This window comes from Ranitomeya variabilis, chromosome 5, assembly GCF_051348905.1.
Source record: "Ranitomeya variabilis isolate aRanVar5 chromosome 5, aRanVar5.hap1, whole genome shotgun sequence".
NCBI lineage: Eukaryota > Metazoa > Chordata > Amphibia > Anura > Dendrobatidae > Ranitomeya > Ranitomeya variabilis.
The window spans coordinates 307,117,429-307,134,689 of NC_135236.1; positions in this window are offsets into that span (position 1 = coordinate 307,117,429).

A 17,261-nucleotide genomic window follows, 5' to 3' on the forward strand; every position below is an offset into this window, starting at 1 on the left:
TTGGTCCCTTTATTTTTTCAGAACGTGGTTCGTTTGCATGGGATTCCGGAGAATATCGTTTCTGACAGGGGATCCCAGTTTGTGTCTAGATTTTGGCGGGCGTTCTGTGCTAGGATGGGCATTGATTTGTCTTTCTCGTCTGCATTCCATCCTCAGACGAATGGCCAGACGGAGCAAACTAATCAGACCTTGGAAACTTATTTGAGGTGTTTTGTTTCTGCTGATCAAGATGACTGGGTTGCTTTTTTGCCACTGGCCGAATTTGCTCTTAATAATCGGGCTAGTTCTGCCACGTTGGTCTCTCCTTTTTTTTGTAATTCAGGGTTTCATCCTCATTTTTCCTCTGGTCAGGTGGAGTCTTCGGATTGTCCTGGAGTGGACGTGGTGGTGGACAGGCTGCATCAGATTTGGAACCAGGTGGTGGACAATTTGAATTTATCTCAGGAGAAGACTCAGCAGTTTGCTAATCGCCGTCGCCGCGTGGGTCCCCGACTTCTTGTTGGGGATTTGGTGTGGTTGTCTTCTCGTTTTGTCCCTATGAAGGTCTCTTCTCCTAAGTTCAAGCCTCGGTTCATTGGTCCTTATAGGATCTCGGAGATTCTTAACCCTGTATCTTTTCGTTTGGATCTCCCAGCATCGTTTGCTATTCATAATGTGTTCCATCGGTCGTTGTTGCGGAGGTATGAGGTGCCCGTTGTTCCTTCGGTTGAGCCTCCTGCTCCGGTGCTGGTGGAGGGAGAATTGGAGCATGTTGTTGAGAAGATCTTGGATTCTCGTGTTTCCAGACGCAAACTCCAGTATTTGGTTAAGTGGAAGGGTTATGGTCAGGAGGATAATTCCTGGGTGGTCGCCTCCGATGTTCATGCGACTGATTTGGTCCGCGCCTTCCATAGAGCTCACACTGATCGCCCTGGGGGTTCTCGTGAGGGTTCGGTGACCCCTCCTCAAGGGGGGGGTACTGTTGTGGATTCTGTTTGTGGGCTCCCTCTGGTGGTTACTGCTGGTACTGGGTGACTTTGGTGGGTTGCGGCCTTTGGTTTCCACCTGTCCATCAGAGGCTGGGTGTTTCCTATTTTACCTGGCCTTTCTGTCATTCCCTTGCCGGCTAACAATGTATTCAGATGTGCTCTGTTTGGTTCCTGCCTACCTGCTCCCAGATCTTTCAGGATAAGCTAAGTGCTGATTTTCAGTTGTTGGGTTTTTTTTGTCCAGCTTGCTTATTATGTCTCTATGCTAGCTGGTAGCTCTAGTGGACTGAGGTTCTCCCCATGTGCCATGAGTTGGCACATGGGTTCTTGTAATCTCAGGATGGTTTTTTGATTAGGGTTTTTTGCTGACCGCTCAGACCCCTTTTGTATCGTTCTGCTTTCTAGTTTACAGCGGGCCTCAATTTGCTGAACCTATATATATCATCTCTATGTGTGTGCCTTCCTCTCATTTCACCGTCAATACATGTGGGGGGCAACTATACCTTTTGGGGTTCATTCCTCTGGAGGCAAGTGAGGTCTTTATTTTCTCTGCAGTACTAGTTAGCTCTTAGGCTGGTGCGTGGCGTCTAGAACCAACGTAGGCACGCTCCCTGGCTATCTCTAGTTGCGTTTGTCAGGCGTAGGGCAGCGGTCAGCCCAGGTTCCATCACCCTAGAGCTCGTCCGATATTTTCTATTACTTTGCTTGTCCCTTGCTATCCCTAGCCATTGGGATTCATGACAGCGCGCTTGTCCTGCCTCCCGTGACGTCCCGGCTTGTGATTGGTCGCGTCGCCCATGTGGCCGCGACGCGACCAATCACAGCAAGCCGTGACGTAATTTTAGGTCCTTCAGGATTTTAAAATTACGTTCTGGCTTGTGATTGGTCGCGTCGCGGTCACATGGGCGACGTGACCAATCACAAGCCGTGACATCACGGGAGGCTGGACACGCGCGCATTTTAAAATGCGCGCTTGTCCTGCCTCCCGTGATGTCACGGCTTGTGATTGGTCGCGTCACCCATGTGACCGCGACGTGACCAATCACAAGCCAGAACGTAATTTTAAAATCCTGAAGGACCTAAAATTACGTCACGGCTTGCTGTGATTGGTCGCGTCGCGGCCACATGGGCGACGCGACCAATCACAATCCGGGACGTCACGGGAGGCAGGACAAGCGCGCATTTTAAAATGCGCGCTTGTCCTGCCTCCCGTGACGTCACGGCTTGTGATTGGTCGCGTCGCCCATGTGACCGCGACGCGACCAATCAGAAGCCAGAACGTAATTTTAAAATCCTGAAGGACCTAAAATTACGTCACGGCTTGCTGTGATTGGTCGCGTCGCGGCCACATGGGCGGCACGCGACCAATCACAAGCCGGGACTTCAAGTAAGGAAGTAAACGCGCAAATTTTAAGCAAACAACGCTGCCGGTTCCCTCGCTGAGGTCCAGGCTGCGTCGGAGAGGTGAGTATAGCAATATTTTTTATTTTAATTCTTTCTTTTACACATTAATATGGATCCCAGGGCCTGAAGGAGAGTTTCCTCTCCTTCAGACCCTGGGAACCATCAGGGATACCGTCCGATACTTGAGTCCCATTGACTTTTATTGGTACCGGGTATCGGTATCGGATTGGATCCGATACTTTGCCGGTATCGGCCGATACTTTCCGATACCGATACTTTCAAGTATCGGACGGTATCGCTCAACACTACTCATCATCCACCACCACTACGGTGAACGTGTTCCGTGATGCTACAGTCACCCTAGTTTTTTGCAAGGGTGTTTATGATGCCCGTTCCATTTTTTTAAAAAACATGTATACCCCCAGGAGAAAAAGCTTGTCAACCCATACACTTAGGGAATGGGCATTCCAACTATAGGAGACCCACTCCTTTAAATTGGGAAAAGATTCATAGGAGGATATTCTCCACGTCTCTTGAGACACCACGACCAGAACACCAGGGTGAAAGTATTCCTTGATGCAACAGCCATTCTATGTTTTGGCAAGGGTGCTTATGGTGCCCATAAATATTTTGTAAAAAAAAACAAAAAACTAATCTGTACCCCCAGGGGGAAATGTTTGTCAGCCCATACACTTAGTGTATGTGCAATTCTACTATGACCCGCTCCTTTAAATTGGGAAAAGATTCATAGGAGGACATTCTCCACATCACTTCAGACACCACCACTAGAACAGCAGGGTGAACATATTCCGTGATGATGCAACAGCCAGTCTATGTTTTGGCATTGGTGTTTATGATGCCTGTATTTTATTTAAAAAAAAAAACCTCATGTGTACCCCCAGGGGGAAATGTTTGTCAGCTCATACACTTAGTATAGGAGACCCGCTCCTTTAAATTGGGAAAAGATTCATAGGAGGACATTCTTCACATCTCTCCAGACACCTCCACTAGAACACCAGGGTGAACGTATTCTGTGATGCAGCAACCACTCTATTTTTTGGAAAGGGTGTTTATGATGTCTGTAAAAATTAAGAAAAAAAATGATGTGAACCCGCTGGGGAAAATGTTTGTCAGTCCATACACTTAGTGTATGGGCATTCCAAGTATAGGAGACCCACTGCTTTATAATGGGAAAAAAAAATTATGAGGCCATCCTCCACCTCGATTTCAAGGGGCATTGGAGTGCCTCCTAATTTTTTGCAGGCCTTGCATTCACTGCATTGGCAAAAACTATGGGAGCACTTTCTAATAATGGGAACATTGTTTTCAGGAGGCCCACCTCTACGTCTCTTCCAAGACTTATTGTGGTGCATGTGAATTTGGTGAAGGGCAGGCCTTGCATTCATTGCATAAGCAAACAGTATGGCAGTACCAAATAAATAATGTGAACTTGGTTTTCCTGTGGCCATCCTGTATGTGGGCTCAAAGGCTTATTGGGGTGCATGTAACTTTCGGGCAGGGCAGGCCTTGCATTCAATGCATAGGCAAACACCATGGGAGACCCATTTTCTTATACTGTTATGGGAACATCTTTTCAGGACACTCTTCTGTACATCTCGTGAAAGGGCTATTGTGGTGCGTCCTAATTTTTGGCAGCACAACTACTGGCTGCATAGGCAATAAGAGTATAGGAGACCCACTGTTTAGTAATGGCCATTTCAGTATATTAATGCCACCTGATGCCCCTATAAAAATAGGCTTTGTGACTTTAAGAATCCCTCCTTCATAAATGAAACAAGATGAGTCCGATGATGTGTCACACACTACATGGCCAGGTAAGGTTGTTAAATGTTACAATGACATTTCCCAGTGAATGCATTTGTATTGGTTGAAAGCAATACTAAAGTTGAAAAGCGCATCAAAAATGCTACATGTGAACATAGCCCAAGTGGTGGAGATACATTTTTGGGAGGGTCTTTATTTTGCCTTACATACAAGTTATTACCCTGGAAAGGATGTTCCTTAACATATTTCCCAGCAAAATCCATTTTGGTTTCATTTTTGTATGTTTTAGTGTGCACCTGTAAAAGTGGCGTCACACTCTGACAACATTGGTCAAAGCTGTGACCTAGGAGTCAGAAATGCTTCCATGCAGGGGCGTAACTACCGCGGTCGCAGCGGTCGCCATTGCGACCGGGCCCCGCAGGTCAGGGGCCCCGGGCCGGCAGGTCTGAGCAGGGCCAGGCTGGCCATCGGGCACTTCTGGCAAATGCCAGAAGAGCCGATGCCAGTAGTGGGCCGCTGCACTGTTCCTCCCCCGGAACCCCCCCAGTGCCGCCGCCGCCGCCGCATTTAACTATACCGGCGTCTATGACACCGGTATAGTTCAATGCAATGATGGGAGGAGAGAGCGTCACCTGACGCTTCCTCTCCCATCATTCCCCGCTCTGCCTCTGACAGTACACTGCGGGTGCGCGATGACGTCATATCATCGCGCACCTGCAGTGTCCTGGGCAGACTGCAGCCGCCAGGAGCAGCGCGGGCAAAAGGAAAGGTGAGGAGAGTTTTTTTTTTTTTTTTTTTTAACCGGACTGTGGGGCCATTATCGGGGGGGGGGGGGGGAGATGAGATGTGGGCTGTGCTCTATATACCCCTGTGCGGGCTGTGCTGTATATACCCCTGTGGGGGCTCTGCTGTATATACCCCTGTGGGGGCTGTGCTGTATATATCCCTGTGCGGGCTCTGCTGTATATATCCCTGTGCGGGCTCTGCTGTATATATCCCTGTGCGGGCTCTGCTGTATATACCACTGTGCGGGCTCTGCTGTATATACCACTGTGCGGGCTCTGCTGTATATACCACTGTGCGGGCTCTGCTGTATATACCACTGTGCGGGCTCTGCTGTATATAATACTGTGCGGGCTGTGCTCTATATACCACTGTGCGGGCTCTGCTGTATATAACACTGTGCGGGCTGTGCTGTATATACCACTGTGCGGTCTCTGCTGGATATACCACTGTGCGGTCTGTGCTGGATATACCACTGTGCGGTCTGTGCTGGATATACCACTGTGAGGGCTGTGCTGGATATACCACTGTGCGGTCTGTGCTGGATATACCACTGTGCGGTCTGTGCTGGATATACCACTGTGCGGTCTGTGCTGGATATACCACTGTGCGGTCTGTGCTGGATATACCACTGTGCGGTCTGTGCTGGATATACCACTGTGCAGTCTGTGCTGGATATACCACTGTGAGGGCTGTGCTGGATATACCACTGTGCGGTCTGTGCTGGATATACCACTGTGAGGGCTGTGCTGGATATACCACTGTGCGGTCTGTGCTGGATATACCACTGTGCGGTCTGTGCTGGATATACCACTGTGCGGTCTGTGCTGGATATACCACTGTGAGGGCTGTGCTCTATATACCCCCTGTGCTGGCTGTGCTGTATATACCCCTGTGCGGGCTGTGCTGTATATACCCCTGTGCGGGCTGTGCTGTATATACCCCTGTGCGGGCTGTGCTGGATATACCACTGTGAGGGCTGTGCTGGATATACCACTGTGCGGTCTGTGCTGGATATACCACTGTGCGGTCTGTGCTGGATATACCACTGTGCGGTCTGTGCTGGATATACCACTGTGCGGGCTATGCTGGATATACCACTGTGCGGGCTGTGCTGGATATACCACTGTGCGGGCTGTGCTGGCACCCAACACCATGTTGCAGTGCAGGAGATTCCTGCAACAGTCCGAGGCGTATCTAGGGGAAGCGGGGCGGGGGAAGGTGGGGGGGTTGCGGGGGCGGGGGAAGGTGGGGGGGTAGGGGGGGTAGGGGGGGGGCCCCATTTGGAAGTTCGCACCGGGGCCCATAACTTTGTAGTTACGCCACTGCTTCCATGGGTCTTCCCCATGATGTTTCTGTGTCAATTGAGCACTGCTCCCATCGATTTCTGAAGTTTTTAGATCCTAAGAGGACCCCCGGGGCGGATCGCAGCAAAAATACTCGGGTTTCCCATAGCCTTACATAGGGCTAGTTGCTCAGGTTGAGTACCCGAGTATTCCAATTTGCTCGATCCGAGCAACGAGCACCCAAGCATTTTAGTGCTCGTCCATCACTAGCTACGAGGCATTGCAATCTCTTTTCTGATATCATTTGAACCTTATGGCAACAGTTTTTCAATTTATTACAAATAAAATAACTGACCAGCACATCCCAACTAGTGAGAACAGGTGAAGAACCGAAGTGTAAGGTCAAAAAAATTATGAACAAACAATAATAGAGATGTGTAATACAAAAATCTATTGATGATAAAAGCAAACAAAGGGAAGAAGAATTGGCAATGCGGTACTGGTCACACACATTATGTATCCGCCCATAAAATACAGAAACCAAGATTGAAGACAACTGCACACAATGCTGTATAGGCAAATCTTATGCAAAAAATGTATCACAAAAGTGCACTATATGGCAGGTATAAAAATAGAAATAATAATGAAAAGGTGCACTATACAGCAACTATGTATGATAAATAGATTTGTATGTATATACATCTGTGGCAGTTTGTCAAATAAAAGGGCATGTGCTTAACAATCAAAGACAGGCACCAATATGATCATGATGTAATCTGAGAACAAAGTAGTATAAGTATGTATATAGTATAAGCGGACAGGAATTTTGCAAGTATTAGTAGCCTTACAAAAACGGTCAATGGTGCTGCAATACGTCTCATATGTATAGACTATAACTAGCTGTCCTAAGTATTGCCTAAAGCAGCCTAGATGTCCAGTGAAAATGGCAAAATCCTCATGCTAATATGGCCGCTACATAATAAGCTCAGATAAATACTGAAAAGATGGTGACCGAGAACATGGTTACCTGAATGGTTGGGTGGATATGGGTGGATATGGGCAGACATGCTCCCCGACACGCATTTCAAGTCACAGTCCTTCGTCAGGACTTTTATCGCTTTTATCATCAATAAATTTTTGTATTACACATCTCCATTATTGTTTGTTCATAATTTTTTTGACCTTACAGTTCGGTGCTTCCTCTTCTTTGGTCCTTCCAGGTTTGCAGAATGGTCTGCCATTCTTTCCATAATGAACATTAGAATATTTACCGTTATACACCTACACGGGATATTTATTATTACTATTTTTTGCTTTCTATATTGTTTGTGAAGTGTGTCTTTTCTCATAGTGAGAACAGGTGCCAGATAACATAATGATTCTAAGAAAATACAGAGCTCCACTCTGGATTATTTAGAATGGTAAATCTAGAAAATCGGAACTGCATTACTGCCAATGAAAATAGGTAAGTGCTACATTATGTACATATGGAGTTTTGGAAAATTGGAATTGCTATATTGCTATAGGAAAATGTACAGTAAAAAGTTACTTGGCACATAAATTGGCCAATGTACATGAACCCAATTGCAACTGTCAAGGCGTACCTTTATAGTTGGGTTCCTGTCCTGATAAGACACCTCTCTTGGACTAAAAAGCCTACAATTTATGGGGCATGAAGGTAAAATGGTAAAATAGTAAATAGTAAATTTTACAGGAAAAGAAGGTACTTATCACATAAAATCGTCAATGTACAGCAAGGAGATGTGATGAGAACAAAAAGAACAATGGCCACACTTGAAATTCAACTTGGGGGCTACTGTCCCAATCCAAACTTTATTATCCACTCTCATGCGGTTATGTACAAAAGCATCTCTTAAACTAGTACTACGTCTGCAAATAATTAAAGGGCCCCTTTTGACAACGTCTGATAATTCTGTGTCCCGTTCTAAAAGATACCAATTTTTTCTGATGACAGAACGGATACAGCTATCCATAGGGCCATATTTAAAACAAAACACAAATCTCTTACTCTTAGTTTTTTTCTCTTGACCCAACAGGCTGTCATCAGAATTGTGATTTGTAAAATTGACCGATCTATCCAACGCTGCAAGTGTGACCATGCTTCTTCTCAAAACATGATGGGACGCACTTTAAACATAGGACCTGTTTTTCATCAGGTACGAGATTTTATCTCATGTAGAACCAATTACATTGTATATGTACTATTCTGCCCTTGTAAATATTTTTATATAGGCAAAATGATTTGGCCGTTATTTGTGAGGTTTCTGGAACATGTCCATTCGATACAGACAATTAAAGGGGTACTACGACTCATTAATCATATGAGGGAGCACCATTGAGAGAACCCAGGTGTATTATAATTTGCGGGACTTCGAAAGGTGACTTGACCACCACAGGGAGGCAATCTCCATAAATTGCTCCCGAGAAAAGAGGCAAGGTGGATAATACGTACATTGGCATTAGAGGCCACGGGCTTTAACCCCTTAAGCCCCGAGGGTGGTTTGCACGTTAATGACCGGGCCAATTTTTACAATTCTGACCACTGTCCCTTTATGAGGTTATAACTCTGGAACGCTTCAACGGATCCCGGTGATTCTGACATTTTTTTCTCGAGACATATTGTACTTCATGATAGTGGTATAATTTATTTGATATAACTTGCGTTTATTTGTGAAAAAAAACGGAAATTTGGTGAAAATTTTGAAAATTTCACAATTTTCCAACGTTGAATTTTGATGCCCTTAAATAACAGAGATATGTCACGCAAAATACTTAATAAGTAATATTTCCCACATGTCTACTTTACATCAGCACAATTTTGGAACCAAAATTTTTTTTTGTTAGGGAGTTACAAGGGTTAAAAGTTGACCAGAAATTTCTCATTTTTACAACACCATTTTTTTTAGGGACCACATCTCATTTCAAGTCATTTTGAGGGGTCTATATGATGGAAAATACCCAATTGTGACACCATTCTAAAAACTGCACCCCTCAACGTGCTCAAAACCACTTTCAAGAAGTTTATTAACCTTTCAGGTGTTTCACAGGAATTTTTGGAATGTTTAAATAAAAATGAACATATAACTTTTTTTCACACAAAATTTATTTCAGCTCCAATTTGTTTTATTTTACCAAGGGTAACAGGAGAAAATTGACCCCAAAAGTTGTTCAAAAATTTGTCCTGAGTACGCCGATACCCCATATGTGGGGGTAAACCACTATTTGGGCGCATGGTAGAGCTCGGAAGGAAAGGAGCGCCATTTGACTTTTCAATGCAAAATTGACTGGAATTTATATGGGACACCATGTTGCGTTTGGAGAGCCCCTGATGTGCCTAAACATTGAAACTCCCCACAAGTGGCACCATTTTGGAAAGAGGACCCCCTAAGGAACTTATCTAGATGTGTGGTGAGCACTTGGACCCACCAAGTGCTTCACAGAAGTTTATAATGCAGAGCCGTAAAATAAAAAATCATATTTTTTCACAAAAATGATCTTTTCGACCCCAATTTTTTATTTTCCCAAGGGTTAAAGAAGAAATTGGACCCCAAAAATTGTTGTGCAATTTGTCCTGAGTATGCTGATACCCCATATGTGGGTGTAAACCATTGTTTGGGTGCATGGCAGAGCTCGGAAAGGAAAGAGCGCCATTTGACTTTTCAATGCAAAATTGACTGGAATTTATATGGGACACCATGTTGCGTTTGGAGAGCCCCTGATGTGCCTAAACATTGAAACTCCCCACAAGTGGCACCATTTTGGAAAGTGGACCCCCTAAGGAACTTATCTAGATGTGTGGTGAGCACTTTGACCCACCAAGTGCTTCACAGAAGTTTATAATGCAGAGCCGTAAAAATACAAAATCATATTTTTTCACAAAAATGATCTTTTTGCCCCCAATTTTTTATTTTTCCAAGGGTAAGAGAAGAAATTAGACCACAAAAGTTGTTGTGCAATTTGTCCTGAGTACAACGATACCCCATATGTGGGGGTAAACCACTGTTTGGGTGCATAGCAGAGCTCGGAAGGGAAGGAGCGCCATTTTACTTTTCAATGCAAAATTGACTGGAATTGAGATGGGACACCATGTCGCATTTGGAGAGCCCCTGATGTGCCTAAACATTAAAACCCCCACAAGTGACACCATTTTGGAAAGTAGACCCCCTAAGGAACTTATCTAGATGTGCTTTGAGAGCTTTGAACCCTCAAGTGTTTCACTACAGTTTATAACGCAGAGCCATGAAAATAAGAATTCTTTTTTTTTTCACAAAAATGATTTTTTTAGCCCCCAGTTTTGTATTTTCACAAGGGTAACAGGATAAATTGGACCCCAAAAGTGGTTGTCCAATTTGTCCTGAGCACGCTGATACCCCATATGTGGGGGGGAACCACTATTTGGGCGCATGGCAGAGCTCGGAAGGGAAGGAGCGCCATTTGGAAGGCAGACTTAGATGGATTGGTCTGCAGGTGTCACGTTGCATTTGCAGAGCCCCTGATGTACCCAAACAGTATAACCCCCCCACAAGTGACCCCATATTGGAAACTAGACCTCCCAAGGAACTTATCTAGATGTGTTGTGAGAACTTTGAGCCCCCAAGTGTTTAACTACAGTTTATAACGCAGAGCCGTGAAAATAAAAATTATTTTTTTATCACAAAAATGATTTTTAGCCCCCCAAATTTTTATTTTCCCAAGGATAACAGAACTTGGACCCCAAAAGTTGTTGTCCAATTTGTCCCGAGTACGCTGATGCCCCATATGTTGGGGTAAACCCCTGTTTGGGCGCACGGGAGAGCTCGGAAGGGAAGGAGCACTGTTTTACTTTTTCAATGTAGAATTGTCTGGAATTGAGATCGGACGTCATGTCACGTTTGGAGAGCCCCTGATGTGCCTGAACAGTGGAAACTCCCCAATTCTACCTGAAACTCTAATCCAAACACACCCCTAACCCTAATCCCAACTGTAACCCTAACCACACCCCTAACCCTGACACACCCCTAATTCTAATCCCAACCCTAAACCTAACCGTAAATGTAATCCAAACCCTAAACCTAACTTTAGCCCCAACCCTAACCCTAACTTTAGCCCCAACCCTAACTTTAGCTCCAACCCTAGCCCCAACCCTAGCCCTAACCCTAGCCCTAGCCCTAACCCTAGTCCTTACCCTAACCCTAGCCCTAGCCCTAACCCTAGCCCTAACCCTAGCCCTAACCCTAACCCTAGCCCTAACCCTAGCCCTAATGGGAAAATGGAAATAAATACATTTTTTTTAATTTTATTATTTTTCCCTAACTAAGGGGGTGATGAAGGGGGGTTTGATTTACTTTTATAGCATTTTTTATATTGGATTTTTATGATTGACAGCTGTCACGCACTAAAAGACGCTTTTTATAGCAAAAAAAGTTTTTGCGTCTCCACATTTTGAGACCTATAATTTTTCCGTATTTTTGTCCACAGAGGCATGTGAGGTCTTGTTTTTGCGGGACGAGTTGACGTTTTTATTGGTAACATTTTCGGACATGTGACAGTTTTTGATCACTTTTTATTCCGATTTTTGTGAGGCAGAATGACCAGAAACCAGCTATTCATGAATTTCTTTTGGGGGAGGCGTTTATACCTTTCCACGTTTGGTAAAATTGATAAAGCAGTTTTATTCGTCGGGTCAGTACGATTACAGCGATATCTCATTTATATCATTTTTTTAATGTTTTGGAGCTTTTATACGATAAAAGCTTATAAAATTATATAAAAAATTATATAAAATTTTATACAATAAAATTATTTTTTTTATAGAAAAAATAATTATTTTGGCATCGCTTTATTCTGAGGACTATAACTTTTTTATTTTTTTGCTTATGATGCTATATGCTGGCTCGTTTTTTGCGGAACAAGATGACGTTTTCAGCGGTACCATGGTTGTTTATATCCGTCTTTTTCATCACGTGTTATTCCACTTTTTGTTAATAATAAAGCGTTGTTTTTTGGCTCGTTTTTTTTTTTTTTCTTACGGTGTTCACTGAAGGGGTTAACTAGTGGGACAGTTTTATAGGTTGGGTCGTTACGGACGTGGCGATACTAAATATGTGTACTTTTATTAGTTTTTTTTTATAAAGAAATGTATTTATGGGAATAATTTATTTTTGTTTCTTCATTTAGGAATTTTTTTTTTTATTTTTTTTTACACATGTGCAAATTTTTTTTTTTTTACTTTTTTACTTTTTCCCAGGGGGGGGACATCACAGATCGCCGATCTGACAGTTTGCATAGCACTCTATCAGATCGGCGATCTCACTCACATCGCTGCAGACTTACCAGCGCCTGCACGGCACCCGGAAGTACTCCCTGCAGTACCCGGATGCAGCCCCATGGCCATTTTGGATCTGGGGACTGCAGGGAGGAGACGCTCGGTACAAGGTGAGTACATCGCCTTGTACCGATCGTCTCAGGGAAGCACGCAGGGAGCCCCCTCCCTGCGCGATGCTTCCCTGTACCGCCGGTACACTGCGATCATGTTTGATCGTGGTGTGCCTGGGGTTAATGTGCCGGGGGCGGTCCGTGACCGCTCCTGGCACATAGAGCCGGATGTCAGCTGCGATAGGCAGCTGACACCTGGCCGCGATCGGCCGTGCTCCCCCCGTGAGCGCGGCCGATCGCTATGACGTACTATCCCGTCGGTGGGAATTAAGGCCCACCCCACCTCGACGGGATAGTAAGTCATATGGGATTAAGGGGTTAATGATAAGCTTAAAATGGTTGTCTTTTTGTAATGGTTAGCAGCTCAAACTTATTATTTATTTATGTTGTTTTGTTCAATTTTATTTTGTATTATCTAATGTTTGATGTGTTGCCCACATGACTTTGATTGATCCAATTGGTTTGTAGCATTCACTCTGATTGTAACTAGGTCGGAATAGGGGGAGGAACTTTACCTGCATTGAGGTACTTGGACCTCGTCACTTCCTTTGACCCATAGGACGTGCGGAAGCACAGGAGAGTGAAACAGCCTTTGACTGTTTATTTCACTTGTTCTCAACCCCTGCCGTAGCTTTTTTAACGTTTGTTAATAAATACTGGATTTTAAGGAACGGTGAGTGCCACCATTTTTCTTTTTTGTTATTCTGTTCCTAGTGTCATACAGTGGGGACCAGACTTTAACATAGTTTGTAGCATAACTTCTTTGTCATACAGGCCTCAGCCTGCAATAACCATTCTACTGCCTCACCAACCACCCAAGCTGCTGCCTCACCAACCACCTGAGCTGCCGCCTCACCATCCACCCGAGCTGCTGCCCCACCAACCACCCGAGCTGCCGTATCGCCACTGCCAGAGCTGCAGCCTCACCAACCACCCGAGCTGCCGCCTCACCAACCACCCGAGCTGCCGCCTCACCACCACCAGTGCTGCAGCACACCGACCTCCTGTCTCTTCCCCTTTATCCCGAAGAATGTAAGTCCGCAAGGACAGGGTCCTCTTCCCTCTGTACCAGTCTGTCATTGTAAATTTGTTTACTGTTAACAATATCTATAACCCTGTATGTAACCCCCTTTTCACATGTACAGCACCATGGAATTAATGGTGCTATATAAATAAATAATAATAATAATAATCCACAGTCAAACAATTCTTTTTCCTGTGACTAACATGATACAGCAAGCCATATTTCAACTTGGAATTTTCTGTTGCTGAAATTCAGCAGAGGTGTGCAGAGTTTAAAATCAAATTTTTTGTTGCTAATACTGTGTTTCTGCCACACTATCTGAGAAATATGACTGGGAAAAAGCGAAGCATGTTAGAAGGTGAATTAGGCTTGGTGTTCAAAGTGCATGTGGGGTGGGTGGTAATGTTTGTGACAGCACTGGTGAAGCAAAGTCACGTCCAATGCAAACACAACTGACAACTTCTGTAACTGGACAGGCTACACCACTAGCTTTCTTTGGCAGATGCACAGCGGTTCTCCTTGTCGATGATGCCCAGAAAGTGCATGTACTTGGGTGGATGGCAAGCGCAGCTTCAAGTGGCCTCTTCTTCTCTTCCTCCACCTCAAAATCACACCCAATACAGTCCACATAGCTGGCACCCAAATTCCCTTGCTTTCCCCCACATCCCAGCTCTTCATCCGTACAACTGACTGTACGGAACCACAGATGGGTGAGTCTGAAGAGCTGTTCACTCATTTTATGCCATGGTCATCAGAAGTGTACTCAAAAGCTTGGCTGAGTCAAGAGGAGGAAATCTGCACCTTTGCCAGAAATTGTTGTAGCTTGGATCCGGTGCAGGACAAAGTAGGGTCCGAACAGCATCCTGATCCTCATCATCAGATGTTATCCCCTAGGGGGAGGTGATCCTGATGAGATTCAGATATATGAGGCTCACACGGACTGTAATGTTCTGTCAGGGCAAAAAGAGGAGGAGGGTGACTCCAAGGGCGAGGAATGCGATAACACACAGGATGATGATGATGAGGTGTTAGATCCCAGTTGGTGTGAACATAGAGGCACACATCGGAATAGGTCATCTGAGGAAGAAGACGAGGAGGTTACATTGTGCGGTATGTTGCAGACACGTAGTGATGCAGCCATGACGAGCAATGCAACCTCAGCCACAAGTGATATCTGTAATTTGTATGTAACCCCTTTTCATGTACATCACTAAGGAATCAATAGTGCTATCTAAATAAATAATAATAATAACTGTGCCTCTGATCAGTAGCGTCCACAGGTCTTCATCTCGCACGGGTGACAAGGGTTGCCTAGCCTGGGCCCTTTTTGACACGGCAAAGGATGAGCCAGCTCACTTAATCTACCAACTTTGCAAACAAAACTGAGACAAGGTAAAAAGTGCAATAATTTGGCTACTACAGTATGAACCTTCACATGCACAATCAACATGCTTTACCCTGGGAATTCCACTGCGCAAAAATGAGGACCAGTAGACATCAACAACCATCAGCTGACCCATCAATGGCATCTTCTGTTTTTTCCTCTTCCTCTGCTACCGTGCCAACTATTGAGATGCAGGTTTTCAAACACAGAACCTCGGATTCTTTACCCGCTTCAGTCATGCTGACTGCAAGCCTGCCATCAGCTGTAATGGAAGAGGACATGCCTGCTATTTTTGACTGATCTCAGAGAATGAGCACACCACAAGTTTCTCAATACACTGTAACAGCTGCGCCTGCACCTCTCTCATGGTCCAACGGTTTGTCCGGTTCACTGCACTCCACCTTCTCTCAGCACTGCAGCCAGCGCACGGTTCTGCAGTTGTGGTCATGTAAAAGATTGTTTACTCCTACGCATGACAAAGCTCAGAGGTTGAACTCCACCATCTCCAATCTGTTGGTCATGGAAATGCTGCCTTTCTGCCTGGTAGATAAGGACAGATTCTGAAAGCTGATGGCTGTCTCAGTCCCCCAGTGCGAATTGCCCAGTCACCATTACTTTTCTAAGAAAGCTGTGCTTACTCTACACGAGCATGTCGCAAACAACATTTCCTTGACTAAATCTCTGTCTGCCATGGTGAATTTCACCACAGACACTTGGATGAGTAAGCATGGCCAAGGGCGTTACATCTCACTGACTGGGCACTGGGTGATTCTGGTGGCTGTGGAGACAGGCGCTGCTCCACAAGTCTTTGAATCCCCAAGGCTTGCAGGATCAACCCCTACATTTAACACTTCTTCCACTGCTTCTAACTGCTCCATCTCCTCTAGGGCCTCCACCTGAGCCCTCAACCTCTGCCTTAACGAAGACACACGTTCCAACAGTGCAGATCAAATCCCAAGCATCTCCGTACTGCGCAGCCAGGGCTCACTACAATCAGGCATTAGTAAAATTGATATGCCTTGGAGATCGCAGTCATACATCTGAAGAGTTGTGGAGAGCTCTCCAGGCTGAGATATGCAGTGTGGCGACACAGTGGTCTTCCAGTTTGCACATGTTGCAGTGACCGTGGGAGCAGCAACGAGCCCTGATGCAGTGTGTCATGTCATATAGCTTGGGCCAACGCAGTACGGATGTGGCAGATATCGGGATTACAGAGTGGGCACAGATTAAGGACCTCTGCACCCTTCTGCTCAGTTTCAAAATGGCTACTAAGATGGTTAGTGTTGATGATGCAGTCATCTATGTGCTGGAGCAGACTTTGAATAGCCTGTGGGAGGAGATGGTGCTCCAGGCAAGTGCCAAGGGAGGGTGGATTTCTGTGATTTTGGGGGGGCTGGTGATAACAAACTGTTATTGCCGGAGCAAGATCCGAGGAACAACTGGAGGAGAGGGAGGTGATGGGCAAGCAACTGTCAGATGAAGAGGATAATCCTCCACTCTCTGTTGTTTGTTGTTGGCGGGAGGGGATGGAGAAAACAAGCTTTATTGTTACCCAGCCAGCAACACAGTATGGGCTTGGACCTCATGGTAATGCCCAACATGAGTGCCTTCTTGCTCCACTATCTGCAACATTATCCCTGTATAGTTATGATTAGGAATACTGATGACTACTGGGTTGCCATGTTATAAAACCAAATTTTGCAAGATGATTCCCACCCCAGAAAGGGACCCATAAATGCTGGAGTTTCGAAACACGCTTTTACACAACCTTAAGAGAGCTTTTTCCCAAGGTAGTAGTGAAGCACACAGTTCGCATCCCAACCCTTAGACTAACTCATGCACCAGAACAACAGAGTCCAAGTCTTACATTTGATGAACAAATGGAGAGGATGGTGTAGGAGTATCTAGAACTGAACATAAATACCATCAGAGAGGATTTGTACCCTCTCACATTTTAGTCTTCCAAAATGGATGAGTGGCCTGAGCTCGCCTCATACGCCTTGGAGGTTTTATCGTGCCTGGCACGGCTCAGACCATGTCTTCAGCACTGCTGGTGGTGTCCTGACGGATAAGCGCAGCTGTATGTCCCCTGAAAGGCAGAAGCCAAAATGCGTGTCAGGGTAGACGCATCATTGGGACAGTATTTGGACCCTCTCATTTACCCTTCTAGCAGGTATTTAACCATTTAATTA